General features: G+C 47.2%; 1 protein-coding gene across 2 annotated transcripts in view; it reads left to right on the forward strand.

The window, feature by feature from the left end:
* Positions 1–17156, forward strand: part of METTL16 (methyltransferase 16, RNA N6-adenosine) — a 47849-nt gene that overhangs the window by 18482 nt on the left and 12211 nt on the right. The gene's annotated exons all lie outside the window — the stretch shown is intronic.

The raw sequence follows: 17156 nt of genomic DNA on the forward strand, positions 1-17156 counted from the left end.
CGTAGGTTCGATCCCGACCCTGACGGCTGTATATTTGGAGTGTGCATGTCTCTCTCCCTGTGGTCGCTTGGACTGTTTTCCGGGTTCTCCGGTGTCCAGAGTATTTGGTCACTATAAATTAGCACATGATAAGCCACCTCGTTGAGCTATTATTAGTGATGGCCAGGTCACTTCTTAAAAATATCCATATCGCTCAGTGGGCCTTACCTAGTGAAGTACAAAAATAGTTTAGTTTTGGTTAAAGCAGAAAGTCCGAAAGACCGGGGGGTGAGGTGAGGGGAAGGCGGGGAGTGAGGGGAGAGGGCAAGGTTCCAGGGTTTGACGATTGTGGCCTTCATGGCGTCTTATGATGCCCCCACGGTAAGTTAAAAATCAGTTGAATACCTACTCGAGGTATTCTCTCTTTGACCGAATAGTTAAAAGTGCCATTCGGTGCACCCGTCATGGTACAGTGGCATATTTGGCAAGGCCGTGTCGTGTGGACAGGGGAAACGGGTTGAGTGTGAAGAGTCGGGGCTCGTGGTTTTTTGACTTAGAAGTGTGAATTTGAATATTTTACATTCCCCCTGTTGAATGAAACACATTTTGACTAAATATCAGCAGCGACTTAGAAATTATGGATGGTTCTTTGTTCCCCAATCCACACGTTTCCTTTCTTACTTCCGATTGAATCTTGGCTCATTTCCTTTCGTACTCCGCTTTTGTGTACTTTCTGCATCGCTGTTTCCAATCCATAGCCTATTTCTGGATGTATGCATTGATTCTCGCTTTCCCTCTGCAGGCAAAATTTTTAAAACATTGAATGTCCCCCAACCCCCCCCCCCCCCCCCCCACTGTGGGCCTACGGGTTTGCACGCGTTTAATTGTCGCGGTAGATTTTGAAGGATGGGCTCACGTACGACCGTGCTGCGTTCCCACGGCCACTGAGCGCCAGGCTCGGCAACCCAGCTGTGGCCGTGGGTCCCGTCCTGGGTCGTCTTTATAGCCCTGGCTATTGGTCCCCGCTGTTTCCGGATTCTCAGCCCTTCCCACTCCATCCACCGCCATGATCGATTGTGCAGTGATTATTTAAAAAAAACTGCTTCTTTTAAATAATCTTAAATGCAGGCTGAGCTATGTTTTGAGACAGCCGAATCAAACACTTATTCGTAATTTTCAATCTTATATATATCGTGCATATGCATTGGTTCTGTAACACTTTCCAATTTGCTTAATGAGCAATAGTGATGTTTCAAGCCACAAAAACAAGTTGGTTTTGCGAGATGTTGTGATGCATCGTGATGGGAGGGGGAGGGAAGGCTTGTGCATGATGAATGGCGCAAGATGACGTCACATTTAACGACGTCAGAAAATAAAAAATACATTTTAAAAAATGGGACCAAAATTTTTCGGATCTGATATTCAAATTAAAAAAATGTAAACGCATACTTAAACATGCTATATATGAGTGGTTATTCTGTAATCATGTAGCAATTCACCTCCCTCTGTGGTGAAGCAATGATTCGGCTCAATTTGGTTTAAGAATAAATATAATTTTTGTCCCATTTTGACAGGTTTCATTCACATTCTCACCTACTAGTTTATCTCATTTGGTTAGTCTTCTTCACTCCAATAGCCTAATGAAAACATTTTAATATAAACCGACAATATAGGAAGACAAAACAATAAAGCTTCAAAAAATAATGTCTTCAAATGCTAAACAAGGCCAATGGGTAATTGTGTTCATGGTTATAGTAGTAGTAGTAATTGTAGTTTTAGTAGTAGTAGTAATTGTAGTTATAGGAGTCGCCTCTGTACTGGTGGGAAGAACCTATGGAACCTATGGTGTTGTGTTAAGAGGGGGGGGGGGGGTGAGTGGCAGACTGGTCACTGCGGGTGGGAATATCTTTGGGCACGGTGAGGGTCAGGAGGTCTTGGGAGAGACTCCCAACACTGGAACGACACCGCGCTGCACGTGAAGGGTTACGACCAGGTCGGCTGTGAGACGCTAGAATCACTCCCGACTCCCCTCCCATCACCTCCCCTCCCTTCCGCCCCCTGTGTGCACCCGACAAACAAGGTTGGCCATTATCATCGCACCGTCGAGCCGCGATGAAACTTTAATGAGGAAAAATGGAAGGGGATGTGCTACAAGTGCCGTACCCTGGCAGCTCTCCCCACACCGCCCCCCCCCCCTCCTCTCGCCGGCTTGGCACAGTTCGGCTAAGCACGCGGCGCTTATGAAGACATCTTTTAACTCCACGTAGGCTTGCCTGTCCGTTAACCCCTGCGGTGCGGAAGAACGCCGCTCCGCAAATAAAGAAAAATGCGGCCCCAAAAACACGGATAGCTTTTATCTTGTTACCTGCAAAGGCCATATCTAACATGTCGGACACGGGTCTGAAGCTCTGTCAATGAAAAAAAACGTATACTTTACTAACGAAATGCTCTCCAGTGATGTTCCAGTGGCCTCGCGCCTGTCATTTTTAATGATGACTGCAGTTGCGTCACTAGGGGGTCCTCTACTGTTATTCCACATAAAAAAAATCCAGGAGAGCCACACTTAGTCGTTGGACTCTTTGTCAACAGGGTCCAGTATTTTGAGTTTATACAAGCCGGAGGAAGCCGGAAACCCACACACACGAGGAGACAACACTCCATCCCCGTTTAGATGGAAACAGATGGCGATTAGTCCACTTGCTGTACTGCCATCTCCTGGCGGGCCAGGGAAGGGAGGTTCACGATATTTGTGTGATTCCACCAACCTTCGCATCCACAGTGCTGGAATACAGGTGTGTGCATAGCCACCACCTCCACAGTGCTGGACTACAGGTGTGTGCATAGCCACCACCTCCACAGTGCTGGACTACAGGCACGTGCATAGCCACCACCACAGTGCTGGACTACAGGCACGTGCATAGCCACCACCTCCTCAGGGCTGGACTACAGGTAAGTGCATAGCCACCACCACAGTGCTGGACTACAGGCACCTGCATGGCCACCACCTCCACAGTGCTGGACTACAGGTGTGCATAGCCACCACCTCCACAGGGCTGGACTACAGGCACGTGCATAGCCACCACCACAGTGCTGGACTAAAGGCATGTGCATAGCCACCACCTCCACAGTGCTGGACTACAGGCACGTGCATAGCCACCACCTCCACAGGGCTGGACTGCAGGCGTGTGCATAGCCACCATCTCCACAGGGCTGGAATACAGGCACGTGCATAGCCACCATCTCCACAGTGCTGGACTACAGACGCGTGCATAGTCACCACCTCCACAGTGCTGGACTACAACAACCGCCATTCGCCACTAAGTGGCGGTGACGTCACCACGACGCTTGTGCCAGACCATGTGCACCTTGAGGCCACTTGAATTGTCGAACGCCCGCTGGCAGGAGGTCACGGGGCAGGCCCAAGTGCCACAGTTCGACTGACTGAGATGACTGACATGACTGGCGGATGCACCACCTGTGCCCCCTACTGTGTCAACTTGCTGTGCTTTAGCCACCCGGCGCTCTGCTCATTGTTGTGAGCGTCGCTCCTCCGCCCTCTGTTGTTGTTGGAGGGCGACTGCCTCTAACTGCCCAGTAGCGTCCTTCACGAGCCTCCTCCACAGAGGCCGATCTTGACACCGCTGGTACCGGTCATCGGCAAGTCCACTCAGCTCCACGTCCTCCTGTACCACATCACTCCATCTCTTCTCTAGCCCGTGCCGCGCCCGTTTAGCCCCCTCGATCTGGCCGAACAAAAGCTGTTTCGGCATGCGGTGGCTGGGCATGCGGGCTACATGACCCAGCCAATGCAGCCTTGACTGCCGGAGAAGCTCACCGATGGAACCTTGTCCAGATCTTTCAAGGATTTGTGAGCTCCTCACACAATCCAGCCTGGTTAAACCCAGGATGGATCGTAGGCAGGCTAGCCTAAATGTTTCTAACCGGCGAAGAAGCTCCATTAGGGGGGTCCACGTTTTGCAAGCGTAGAGAAGGGAGGGAATGACTGTGGCTGAGAAGACCTGATACTTAGTGCGGAGCGACAAACCAGGTAGCTTCCACACAGCGTTACGCAACCGATGAAAAGATATTGCCGCTCGACTGATTCGGAGTGAGACCTCTGCTGTTAAACTGGAGCCGGTCATAAGCACACTGCCCAGGTATGGGAAACTCTCCACTGTCTCCACAACTGCCCCATCACCGATTGGGAGTTGTGGGGGTGGAGTGTCCAATGGTACAAAAATACACAGGCAAGTGCATAACCAGGCACGTGCATAGCCACCACCTCCACAGGGCTGGACTGCAGGCGTGTGCATAGCCACCATCTCCCAGAAATGGAGATCCACCTTGGAGCAGAATTCAGGCATTCGTAATTCAACTGTGCTGACAGACAGGAACAAATGACTACATTGTCCTCAGTGAGCCCCATATCTTGTTGGATCTTGGAGACTAAGGGAGCACCAAGCCTGGTTATTACTTGGATGAGTGATCATCAGTGCATAAAGGTGTTGAAGGTGTGAGGCTGTGGGCTGTGAGGTGGCCAGGACATGGTGGTACAGCAATGATTACTCTTTATTTGTGGGGCTTTTGAATATTATCCCTTGATCTATGTGGCTTTTCTCCAGGTACTCCAGTTTCATTCCACATATGTAACCATAACGCTGGTTAATGCAGTATCCTGAAAACGAAGATTGAGTCTCAATGAGGTTTACCTGGGTAAATCATTGGCATTAATTGCTGCCTATGGAAACTGGGCTCCGTTTGAGTGCTTGAGGCTAGTGTAAAGTAAGCTGCAGAGCCAAGAGCTTCGCGAGCACCCTTTACATATAACCTAACCAATATTCCTACTAGTTTACTACCCAACCCGCTCCATCCATGTGCTGCGCGGTGCATCTAGAAATAAAGGGAACGGCCATAATCGCATGCATGTATTGTGAGCCCTGCGAGAGCTGCATGGTGCGCCAAGGAGACATTGGTAGGGGCACTGCCAGCGACGCGGCGTCATTGGCATGCACCCTGGTGCAAGGAATTACATAGGGCACACACCCCCACCACCCCAGTTCAATTTACAGCCCTCTTCGTAACCTGGTGCCTTGAACTCTCCCGTCCGTAGACGCCGGTTTGCAGTGCCACCGCTTGCACACTTGATAGCCACACCAGTGGATGCTGTGTCGGGCAAAACCTGATCCTTTCCCGCACCTTCTGATGAGCACGGTTGGCTGCGTACGGTGCGAAATAAGTTCAACGTACTTGCGTACAAAACGGTGGCGTCGTGTACCTGAAGTGAGGTGCAAAAGTTCCACTGCTGGTCCGTGCCCTTGTGCACACAGCTGTTCCTCGACAAGCTGAATAGCGCACTTAAGCAGGCATATTGAATCGAAAAGGGCAGCCCAATGCATTAATTATGACCGCACCCCACTGTACTTTAAAGAGCAAAATCATTTAGCATTGGTGTGAATTATTTATTACTCATGCCGTGGGCACGTCTTGGAGCATGACGGCTGTCCGGGCAATGGAGGCGACAGTGAAATGGAAATCGATGATGGCGCTGGATCCGGCGGCTTCCTGTGCCCCACGTGCTATGCAACGTGCTGCAACAAATAAAAAAAAAATTTACGCTGATACCTGTTGCATAATCCCACGCTTTGGGGTCATGTAACAAACATGTAATAAAAATAATACTTCTTGTGGGTTTCACACCCAAAGGAGGGAGGGTGGTTGTTATTGGTCCTTGTTTTCACTTTGTCTGCAATCTATAAGCCCGCCGCAAGGCAAGCGGTGGCTATTGGCAGGTGTCTTGAGCGCCAGGCTGACGCGCATGCGTGTGCATGCGTGTGCATGCGCTGCGTGTGCACGCCAGAGAATACGCAGCATCCTGGTTGCCACGCAATGTGAACACAAAGGAAACATCTTTCCAGAGAAAATAAATTGAATGTAGCATAAATTCCATTTCGGTGTGAAATTATATTTAAAAAATTATACTGTTTGCAATTATTTAATGGGGGCAGCATACATTTTAGCATCGCCCATCATCTTTATGGATTTCATGTATTCTGTTTCTGTATACATCTCAGGTTACCTATTTTATAATGGTTTAAAATCTGTAAACAGACGTGTAATATACTCATCCAGTATCCGCCACCTTCTGAATGAGTTATTATTGTTGGTGTGCATGCCAAGAGCACTTGTGGTAATGTATCAGAACCATTTAGATATATTGCTATGTATGCATACCAAGGAAAGTCTCACTGAGCCTCGAGACTCTTTAAACATTGTCTTGCTCCAGCTGACTGGCTCGTAAATAAATTATTTTAGCATTTGGGAGTTAATGAGCATGCCTGGAGAAAACTCATGCAAACGAGGGAGATCACGTCCTTTTGTAATTCCTTGCATGTGGGGGGGGGGGGGGTGGTCAGCATTCCAGTTTGCTGTGCCGATGGGAACCCACTGGCTCAGCACCTTATAAGGGTTGTTGCACAATGGCTCATTCTGCCTTCCGTTCTATTCCTGCCTTCCAAGTGCCAGATTACAGATGTGCGCCACCACGCCCCGCGTGTCTGCTCGCTGCACATATTGCAATGTATCCCGTAGCTATAACAACCATATGGTTGGTAAAATGTACAAGTGTATGCAAACCGCACGTGCACAGTGGTTGTTAGGTGTTGTACGCTTGAGTGGCATTTTTATTTGGAAGCCTTGATTTAAATATTTGTGCCACAGCACATCAAATGTTTATTTCTGCATTATTAAACGTAGGCGGTCATGTCCTAAAGCTCCCGTCAACACTGTGACGACAGATGCGGGGGATAATAGTGCACAGTTTGTGAATCGAGCATTGTAGGATTAAAAGCGTTGTCTAGAAAAATGGCAGCATCTCTGGAAAATACAAAGCTTGCTGTGGAGGCTGCAATTCATATTGATTTATGTTATCTCCTTTCAGGTATGAGCTATATTTGCCATTTACAGGGGAGCTGTCTTCTCAGTGCCTCAAAGTCTTAACGGCAAGCAGAGCGGACAGTATACACGTCCTGTCGTGGCCTCGACTTAGCTTCTCTCTCTCTCTGCCCTATCAGTGTAAACCCCACAGCAGCAGGCAGTCCCTTGTCAATATTATTTAGGCGCATCACGCACACGGCTGTGATGAATGTTGCTTCCCTTTTTGTAACTTAGAAAAATCTTGTTGCCCTTTGCCCGTATTGTTTTGCGCACCGCGCTCTCAAACCCAGTGACCTGATTTCAATTCCCGGCCATGGCTGACGTCGGTGGCAAGTGACGTTTGAGACACACTTGCCCCTCCCGCCCCCCCCCCCCCCTTCCTGCACCTTCACCGACCCGCGCTGACGAGCGAGCCCGATTTAAAGTACTGGTCACAACGACCCTCGAAAACCGATATGGCGTGAGAAGGCCTTCATCCAGCCGTGCATTGACAGAAGGGCAATAATGATGCAGAGTACGAGCTGTTGCTGTCTGGACGAATGCTTGCGCAGGTTGAGGTGTGTGGCAGTGGCGTTGAATTCGAGCCCGTGCTGCTTTTTTTTTATTTAATTCGGCCTCATTGCTTATGCTATCAGAAAGCGTATATTTGCTGCTTTGCATCTGCAGCCTACAATATTGTGTTATGCTCGGCTTTATGTATAGGGCGCGCGACAAAGTGGGTACAATTATTTTCACTTATTGCGAAAACCAATTGGCAAAAAAAATCCACTCGGTAATTGCATGTAAATATGGCAACGATAGGCAATTTTCAGGGAATAGCGTAATCGCTGCTTACTTCGTGGTTTTCACCATACAACTAATGATGATATTAACATACAATTCTTTACATTTCATTTTTATAACAGTAATATTCCAATTGTGCGCATGAGCATAATACACGGAGTGTGGGTGGGTGGGGGGGGGGGAGACATCTTTTATATTATTTCATGAATACTTGTGTGTAATCCTTTGCCTTGCTTCCACAACCACTGGAAAGTGGAGCCTGTTTGGTGTGCGAGCCTGGCTCTCGGGCTCTGCTGCGCTCCCACAGCCAGGCCTGGCTCTCGGGCTCGACACTAAGTGAGCTCGGGAAGCGGGCCCCCGGGAGCAGCTCTTACCTGGGCCGGCTTTGGGGAACTTGTTGCGTCTTAACGGGCTCAACACAAAATCGGCGAGTGGCAGTCGGGGGCGTTCCTCACTCGGTTCAACTTCAGGCCTGCGTTTTTAGTTACAAAAAAAAAAGCACGGCCTAAAAAATAATATGTATATAAAAAAACGTGTCATCTTGGGAGAAGCCCAAGTTGAACTAAGCCTCCATTGAACATTGTTGAATGTTTAAAAAAAAGATTGCTTCACCGCCCGGCCGCAGCGAGTAGAAACTGGCAAGAGAACACGGAGCCTTGTGGTCCTCAGAGATAGGGACCCGAATCCATGCCACACTGCTAATCCCAGAGTGCTAAATGGGCTGCTTGTGGGTCGCCACGCCTCACCCCCCCGGTGGTAATGCAAAACAGGAGCATTGGGTTCTACAAGAAATCTGTCGTTTATGATATGAAACTTACGTTTGGCAGCTCCCTTGGTTTAATCGTTGAACAAGCGCACATGAAAAAAAACAATCTGCAACTATCGTAAGAGGAAAATGAGGGTCATTCAAGTTTAAACTGCAGTTTCATTTCTAGAAAATATAAAAGGAATTGAACAATGAATCTTGCCCTAGTTTTCAAGGTATTCCCGTGCTGCATTTATGAATCTGTCCCGTCGGTCGTTTTCACGCCTTGATGCCCGAAGCGTAGAATACTTTCGGACGTGTATGCAGTCATTTGAGGACATCTGCTTTCACATTCTCTGTTTACCAACCCACATCTATTTTTAAACGATTAACTCCACTCCAACACACGTCCTCGTGAAACATATTTTGCCTCACTGTACAGTTAACCAGTACGTTTCAGCTGCACCTACATTCTTTTTTCACCAGAATCTTCATTACACAATGCCTCGCTGCAGCAGATGATGCACTTTTACTCCATCTTTGCAATACCCAGACTGCTTTGCGCAGCCGAGCTGTCATTTTACGCAAAAAGAGTGTTCAAATGTCAGCATTTAGAGCTCCACAAATGTTTAGCTCTTTTGGGCATTGGCATGAATTGTAGCGCCTCCAGTGGCTGAGGGAGTCAGGTGAACCTATAGCAGACACCGTGTATTAATCCTTAGGCGCACAATTCCATGCATGTGTAGAGACGGTGCGTGGGCGGAGACAGTGCGAGTACAGGAACAGTACGTGGCCCAGTGGTCAAGAGGGGTAATTGCGGAAGGGGAACCATCAGGGAAGTTCGGGAACGGGCTAGAGAGTTCGAGAAAGGGGGCGTGGCCGGGGGTGGAGTGAGGCCACGCCGGGGGATAAAAGGGGGCGAGCGGCGAGGCTCGGGGCTGCCGTGGGATCGGGGTCGACTGTCTTCGCGTCGTCGCTGTCTTCGCGTCGTCGCTGTCTTCGCGTTGTTGCTGTTGCGTGCCATCCCTGGCCCAAGTGACCTGTGCGCTATCTCTGTCCTCGTCAAGTTACCTGCGTGGAGCGTCCTAAATAATAAATAAAGAAACCTCTCCAGTTGTTCAAGAGTCACGACACATGTGTAGTGACATAGAATCGGTCACGTAGCAGCATAGCGCTGGCTGCTGGCAAGGAAGGCGATCTGCAGCTTACAGCAGCCCTGACTGACAGCAGGTCACGTGATAGACCAGAGAGGGATGTAGGGGAAAGGTTACGGAAGGGGCATATCGAGAACCCGCTAGTAGGTTTCAGAAGATGGCGTGGCCGGGGGCGGAGCCAGGCCACGCTGACAGTATAAGAGGGGCCCTGGGAGGGTAGCTCGTGGCTGTCGTGTGGAGTGGGATCACCGTCGTGCTGCTGCCGGAGTCTTTACCGTCGTCTCAGTCTTCACCATCTCGGCGTTGCCAGTCAGGCAGTCTACCAGCTGTCCTGACTGGGAACCGTAGTTACCAAGTGTTAACTATTAAGGCTGTTTTAATAAACAGTGCCTCTTACTCTTAGTGTCTCTGAGTGTATTGTGAGCAAAAGGCTCCTGTGAACTGATTAATTTATGTCTTGATACATCCGTTTACAACTTGAAATATGTTCATTTTAAATTGTGCATCGGTAAATCAGCTTGGAAGACGTATATTGTTTTCACATATATTAACGATCTTCAGTATATTATTATTATTTGCTGCCAGTGTTACTAGGGGCTATAAGCATAGCGTATAGTATTGGTAAGAAGATACCATCCTCGGCCAATAGGATTTGGCATAAATCTGGGAGAGGTCAAGCTGGCCTTGAAGTAGCTGCCTCGGCTCATGCTTGCGAAACCCGATCGCTTGTGGGTTGTATCAGGAGCCCCTATTTATCGGATCAATAGCAATTGGGTTTCTGGGAAGTGCAGCCCTCTCAAGGTTAGCATTCCCTGAACTGTGGTGCGCACATACAGTTAAGTGATGGATTATGCATTATATTTCAACCAGTTATACAACATTGGGGCCCGGTCTTGTTGTGTTGTGGTGTGTACCTAAGTACAGGATGCAATATCTATCCATCCCACAAGCCCCCTACAGACATCAGTGGGCTTTGCCTGGCAGGATGGGGATGGTTTAGTTTTATTTGTATGTGTGTTGGGTACTTTGTTTACCTTTCTTGTACTTTGCACTACTTTAATTTTTTGGCCTGTTTGTTGTTGTAACGTTCTTACCCGCTGCTGCTAGACATCTGTGAAAAAGAGTTTTCAAGTTCATTATATTTGTCCAGTATAAATAAATATTCTGGTTTGGCAGTTCTTTTTTCGTGAAACCAATGCTCAAATGGCATTCGTAGACCTTTGCCTCTATCACTTCTCGAACTCGCTGCGTGCCAAGCCGGAAAACGACTGGTTCCCCTTCTGCCTGCCAATTTAAACATTTTATAAATACAGCCTCTGGCGGCCTGGTCTAAGCCCAGTTTTAAGTATAGAAACAACATTTTTTACAGGTCCACAGCGATTCACATTGTCTGGACAGGGTTACAAGTTCATGATAAAGTTTTTTTTTGGGTTAGATCGCGTAAGTATAAATGTGTCGTTAACCCGCCACCACCCGACGCAGCCAATTAGTAATGTTGTCGCGTAAACAAAACGTGCCAATAATGAGTTATTACTTCAACCCACCGTTGTGTTGGAGAGTAAAGCCACAACATTAACAATTTGAGTAGCGTGTCGTTGCGCTGGTAATTACATCCCAGCATCATCAGGCAATGTTGCCCGAATTGTGATGAGATCCACCTGCTTACGGTCTTAAATAGAGCAAGGAAACGTCATCACGGTGAGCCTAACAGGTGCGGAGAGCAGAGGGGGTTTATTGTGGTTATATAACAAGATATTTCTATACTCTTTGGTTCTTTCGGTAAAGTCACGTAGGTTTAAAATAACATAAATTAAATCACGACGTTTCGGGCACAACATAAGCATCCATCATCAGGTGGGACAACCACAGCAAGAAACAATTGCTGAAGTGGGAAAAAGGGCTGCTGTGACAAGAGGCTATATAGGTAAGAGAGGGGGGAGGAGCCAGGGAGGAGAGATAGAGAGGGGGGTGTGGGGTAGGGGGAGTGGAGCAGTTAATTAGTATGCGATGCCTTTACGGGGCATACAATTGTGAGGTGTATTACTTTAATAACACGATTCCAAGCAGCACAGGGTTACAAGCTTAGTCGACTCTGGCTTTTTCACGTAGTCAATCAGGATTAAACGACGTCGTCGCCCCCCCTGGCTCGGCAATTTCTAACGTAGGCGCTTATCTGGACGGGTGATGCCCTGGTTAGAACGGTTGACTGTGAAACCTTGCGAGCTGGAGGTTTTGTTGAGCATGCGGGTCCTGATAAAAAAAATGGGTTTCCACCTCGTGGCAAAGTCGTCACAACTGTGACCCCTATGGGGAGAGGCTGTCTACCCGGTTGACTTTTGCAAATTTAGACTATTCTTGTCTCTTGACTTCTTACCTGGTTATACAAAAAATAAACTTCAGCCGACTTACTGCAATGGACATGTGGACTTTTACATCGCTGGCTCAGAACGGAGAGGAACGCCGTATCTGCGAGCAGAGGAAGAATCTCAACTCGACGTCACGGATTGAAGGCCTCCCCCCCACGCCTTTGCCGGCGTGGCCACAATCCACCTAGCATTTGCATAGCGGATAATTCTGTTGCTCCATCTCCACGGTGGACGTGTGTACTCCCTGTCGCGTTTTCTCCCTCGGCCGCCCAGCTTTTGTTAATTGATTAATGTTGGCTCCCTTCCTTAGCCATCCTTGGTAATGCGTAGAAGGTTCAGTATCCATGTATCTTAGAGTATTCAGCCGCCCTTATGGGAGACCCAAGCCCAGGTCAGACGTGGCCTGTTGTTGCTTAATTCACACCCTATAGATCTTGCTTTGTGAGCTGCCTAAAGGGCAACCAATTTTAAGGTACAGGCCATTCACCCTCCACACCGAAATTTATGCTCCGCAGTATACGGCACACAAAGAACACGCCACAAAAGCCTGAAGCGGCACAGAGCAGTGTGAAAAGATGCACGCCTGGAATGGCTTCAAGAGACCATTAGGAGGAGCACATGTAGGACAAACAAGAACCTGACACATTGTAACCACGATTCGTAACATAAATAAATGCATCAAAAAATAATGAATGCAGGGCGGGTGAGGCTACCAGAGGGGCAGGTCTTGGGCGACTGAACGGGTCAGTGCAGCGGGACCTGTAGAATGCGTGCACAGCCCCATTTTTTTTGTTTTGCTGTTCTCTACTCCGCCGGTGGGAAGTCTTAACTCCGGATGGTTTCACAAGCGTTTGCAGAATGCTGCCTGCACTCAGCAATACAGGAAACGATGCCCTTTTTTTAATTTAAAGCGTGGGTTTGTTTTTCTTTTTCATCTACGGGGGAGTAAAGTGCCACTTCAGGCATTAGCTGTGTGCCCGCGTCTTCCTTGCCCAGTCCGCATTAATTGAAAGATGTTTTGCTGTGGAGTGCTCATTAATTTTCAAGTCCTACGACTGTACACATATATGGCTCTTATCAACCAGATTTTGTAACTGTATTACCATTACGATTAATAATACATGACACAGCGCACACATTAACAACAACAGAATCTCAACGCATTCATTATTAACACTGCCTTGTATCGTAAAAATGTATATTATATTAGCTTAATCTTAAGAAAGCCATTGGCCTCCAATGTTAGCCTATTAAATGCATTACCATTCCGTTCGGGCAGCGATGTTCAGGACAAATGTGGCGTGCCTTGTGCGTGTTCGTGCATCGCCGCCGACAGCAAGTGCCCTAAGACGCACGACCCGTGTGGCGTCGCTGCAGAGCTGGCGAGACTCGGGCCACGTGGTCGTTCTCCCCCTCGCAGCAGTAGACGGCTTCCAGGCCTCATTTCCAGGCGTGGAAATCGAAACTTGGTGAACAGTAACTGCGCCCCCCCCCCCCCACACACACATTTCGCCCGCTGGGCGATATCATGAGCTTGCCCATCTCGAGGGCTGCAGCTGGAGTCCTGATTAAAGTAATCAATTCATTTTTTCCTGATTTGAAGCTTTTGTGACTGCAGGAATCCATACTCTTTGGTTCTTTCGGTAAAGTCACGTAGGTAGAAATAAAATGAAATAAATCACGACGTTTCGGGCGCAACACAAGCGTCCGTCATCAGGTGGAACAACCACAGCAAGAAACAATTGCTGAAGTGGGCAAAACAAGAGACTATATAGGTAAGAGAGGGGGGAGCAGCCAGGGAGGAGAGATGGGGGGGGGGGGTGTGGGTTAGGGGAGTGCTGCAAGCTAGAGGGAACTCATTTTTTGCTTAAGGTAATCGAATAAAATATATACTTAATTGCATATTGCTTGGACTAATAAACTGACCATATATCACCACTTATCACGAGTCATCACTTACCACGAGCCACCGTGTCACACCGAGTGTGCACTTCGTTGAGTGAACCGCAGTCTGGAGGCAGCATACCTAGTGGCCTCATATTTTTAAAATAGTTGCCGATTTAACTGATCAATAATTTTAGCATTTACTCATCTCCAAACTTGAGATCGCTTCTCTGTATAGTTATGCACTTGCACTATTTGGACCAGACATTGCGTACAGATAACCTGCTAAATAAAGCCTGTCAACACGTAGGCTTTCGCGACCTCGAAAATCCATAAGAGGTTTTTGGGTTGTATCGCGTGAATATAAAAGTGTCGTTAAACCTGTCACCACCCGACACAGCCAATGTAGTCAGGTTTGTCACGTAAACAAAACCTGCCAATTCGTTATTGTTTTATATATATTTTATTATTTTAGTGTTTCCCTTCAACGTGACTTTACCGAAAGAACCAAGAATATGAATCACTGCAGTCACGAAAGCTTTAAATCAAAATTCGTTAGTAGTTCAGCATAATAATAATAGGGGTTTTCCCCTTTTATCTGGCAACAAAACTGAAACCTTTTTACGAGGATTAACCGTAATACTTGCAGTCAAAATGCAAACAAAAAACACACTTTTGATTTAAAGCTTTCGTGACTGCAGTAATTCATATTCTTAGCTCTTTCGGTAAAGTCACGTTGAAGGGAAAAAATAAAATATATATAAAACAATAAAAATTCTCACGACGTTTCGACCATAACACAAACGGTCGTCATCAGGTGTGTCGGTTTGCATACATTTATTTATTTTTAAACGGTGTATTTATTTATAAAAAAAACGTCAGCGCCACGCGCAACGATTTGGCAGTTTATTTAGAAGGACTAGTCCATCTATGTTCTGAAAAGAGGAGGGGGGAGACGAAAAATTAATGTATGCTGTCTGAAAGCCACTGTAAGCATGAACAATCAATTAAGACCTGAAATGGTTTATCAAATCTTTCCAATGATTGCTAAGCCAGAATCCATCTTCTCGGTTGAAATTGTCTCTGTGCTTGTATATGTGGATAGCCTCATGAACGAATCTCTCATGGTAACCAGATGGCTTACAAAGAACCTCTGTCTTGGAAAAGTCAATGTCATGTGAGCCCACTGAATTATAACAATGATCTGCCACGGCCGAGGTGTTGGTCCTACATTGTTTAAGGTCTGCTTTGTGTTCACGAATGCGGTCCGAGACATGGCGTTTGGTTTCTCCAATGTAACTACTACCACAGAGGCAACTTAGTTTGTAGACACCAGGGTACTGTATGTCCGGAATCACATCTTTTACAGACGGAACCAGATCACGGATTTTATGTAATGTGTTGAAACGGACCTGGATCTTGTGTTTATTCAAGATTTTGGAGATCTTTTTTGTGATCCCCGCAATGTAGGGTAAAGTGATGGTTTTGAAAGGCTCCTCAAGAGGGTCCTTCTTCATGGTTTGAGTGATAGCTTTGCGGATTGTATAGTCGGAGTAACCATTAGCCTTAAGAGCTTGGTGTACGTGCTTGAGTTCACTGCCTATGTGTTCCTGGTCGGATATGCATTGGGCTCTATGGTACAGTCTTGATGAGAGAATTCTTCTGTGATGGATGGTGGTGTGAATCCGGTTTCAGATAAGCATCCGTATGGGTAGCTTTCCTGTAGACAGAGTGGCTCATTGAACCATCAGGTCTCTTTTTAATTAGGACATCCAAAAAAGGTAGCTTGCCATCTTTTTCGACTTCCATGGTAAATCTGATGGCTGGGTGTATGGAATTGATGTGGTCGAAGAATTGGTCTAGAGCAGGCCGGCCATGTGGCCAGATGACAAAAGTGTCATCCACGTACCTCTTCCATAAGGTTGGGCGCAGAGTGGCAGTCTGGATGGCGTCAGTCTGAAATCCTGCGTCCTTTCACTGGAAAAACCACCTCTGCGGTACAAAATTCTACTCACCTGGTATCGACAATCAAGGGTATTTCCCTGTCCCCAAACGACCTGCTTGTCAGTTTTGATGTAGTTTCCTTATTCACCAAGGTTCCTGTACCTGACACCATCGCAATCATTGAAGACTTGGTTCATCAAGGACTAAACACTGAGGTACTCCCCCTGGTGAGACACTGCTTAATCAATACATACTTCACTTGGAATGAAACTTTCTACAAACAAACTGAGGGCACCCCAATGGGCTCCCCCCTATCTCCGGTTATAGCTAACATTTTCATGGAGAAATTTGAGACTGACGCCATCCAGACTGCCACTCTGCGCCCAACCTTATGGAAGAGGTACGTGGATGACACTTTTGTCATCTGGCCACATGGCCGGCCTGCTCTGGACCAATTCTTCGACCACATCAATTCCATACACCCAGCCATCAGATTTACCATGGAAGTCGAAAAAGATGGCAAGCTACCTTTTTTGGATGTCCTAATTAAAAAAGAGACCTGATGGTTCAATGAGCCACTCTGTCTACAGGAAAGCTACCCATACGGATGCTTATCTAAAACCGGATTCCCACCATCATCCATCACAGAAGAATTCTCTCATCAAGACTCTGTACCATAGAGCCCAATGCATATCCGACCAGGAACACATAGGCAGTGAACTCAAGCACGTACACCAAGCTCTTAAGGCTAATGGTTACTCCGACTATACAATCCGCAAAGCTATCACTCAAACCATGAAGAAGGACCCTCTTGAGGAGCCTTTCAAAACCATCACTTTACCCTACATTGCGGGGATCACAAAAAAGATCTCCAAAATCTTGAATAAACACAAGATCCAGGTCCGTTTCAACACATTACATAAAATCCATGATCTGGTTCCGTCTGTAAAAGATGTGATTCCGGACATACAGTACCCTGGTGTCTACAAACTAAGTTGCCTCTGTGGTAGTAGTTACATTGGAGAAACGAAATGCCATGTCTCGGACCGCATTCGTGAACACAAAGCAGACCTTAAACACGGTAGGACCAACACCTCGGCCGTGGCAGATCATTGTTATAATTCAGTGGGCTCACATGACATTGACTTTTCCAAGACAGAGGTTCTTTGTAAGCCATCTGGCTACCATGAGAGATTCGTTCATGAGGCTATCCACATATACAAGCACAGAGACAATTTCAACCGAGAAGATGGATTCTGGCTTAGCAATCATTGGAAAAATTTGATAAACCATTTCAGGTCTTAATTGATTGTTCACGCTTACAGTGGCTTTCAGACAGCATACATTAATTTTTCGTCTCCCCCCTCC

This window comes from Petromyzon marinus, chromosome 38 (genome assembly GCF_048934315.1).
Source record: "Petromyzon marinus isolate PM22_M1 ecotype Great Lakes invasive population chromosome 38, UKy_Petmar_22M1.pri1.0, whole genome shotgun sequence".
In the NCBI taxonomy this organism is placed as follows: domain Eukaryota; kingdom Metazoa; phylum Chordata; class Hyperoartia; order Petromyzontiformes; family Petromyzontidae; genus Petromyzon; species Petromyzon marinus.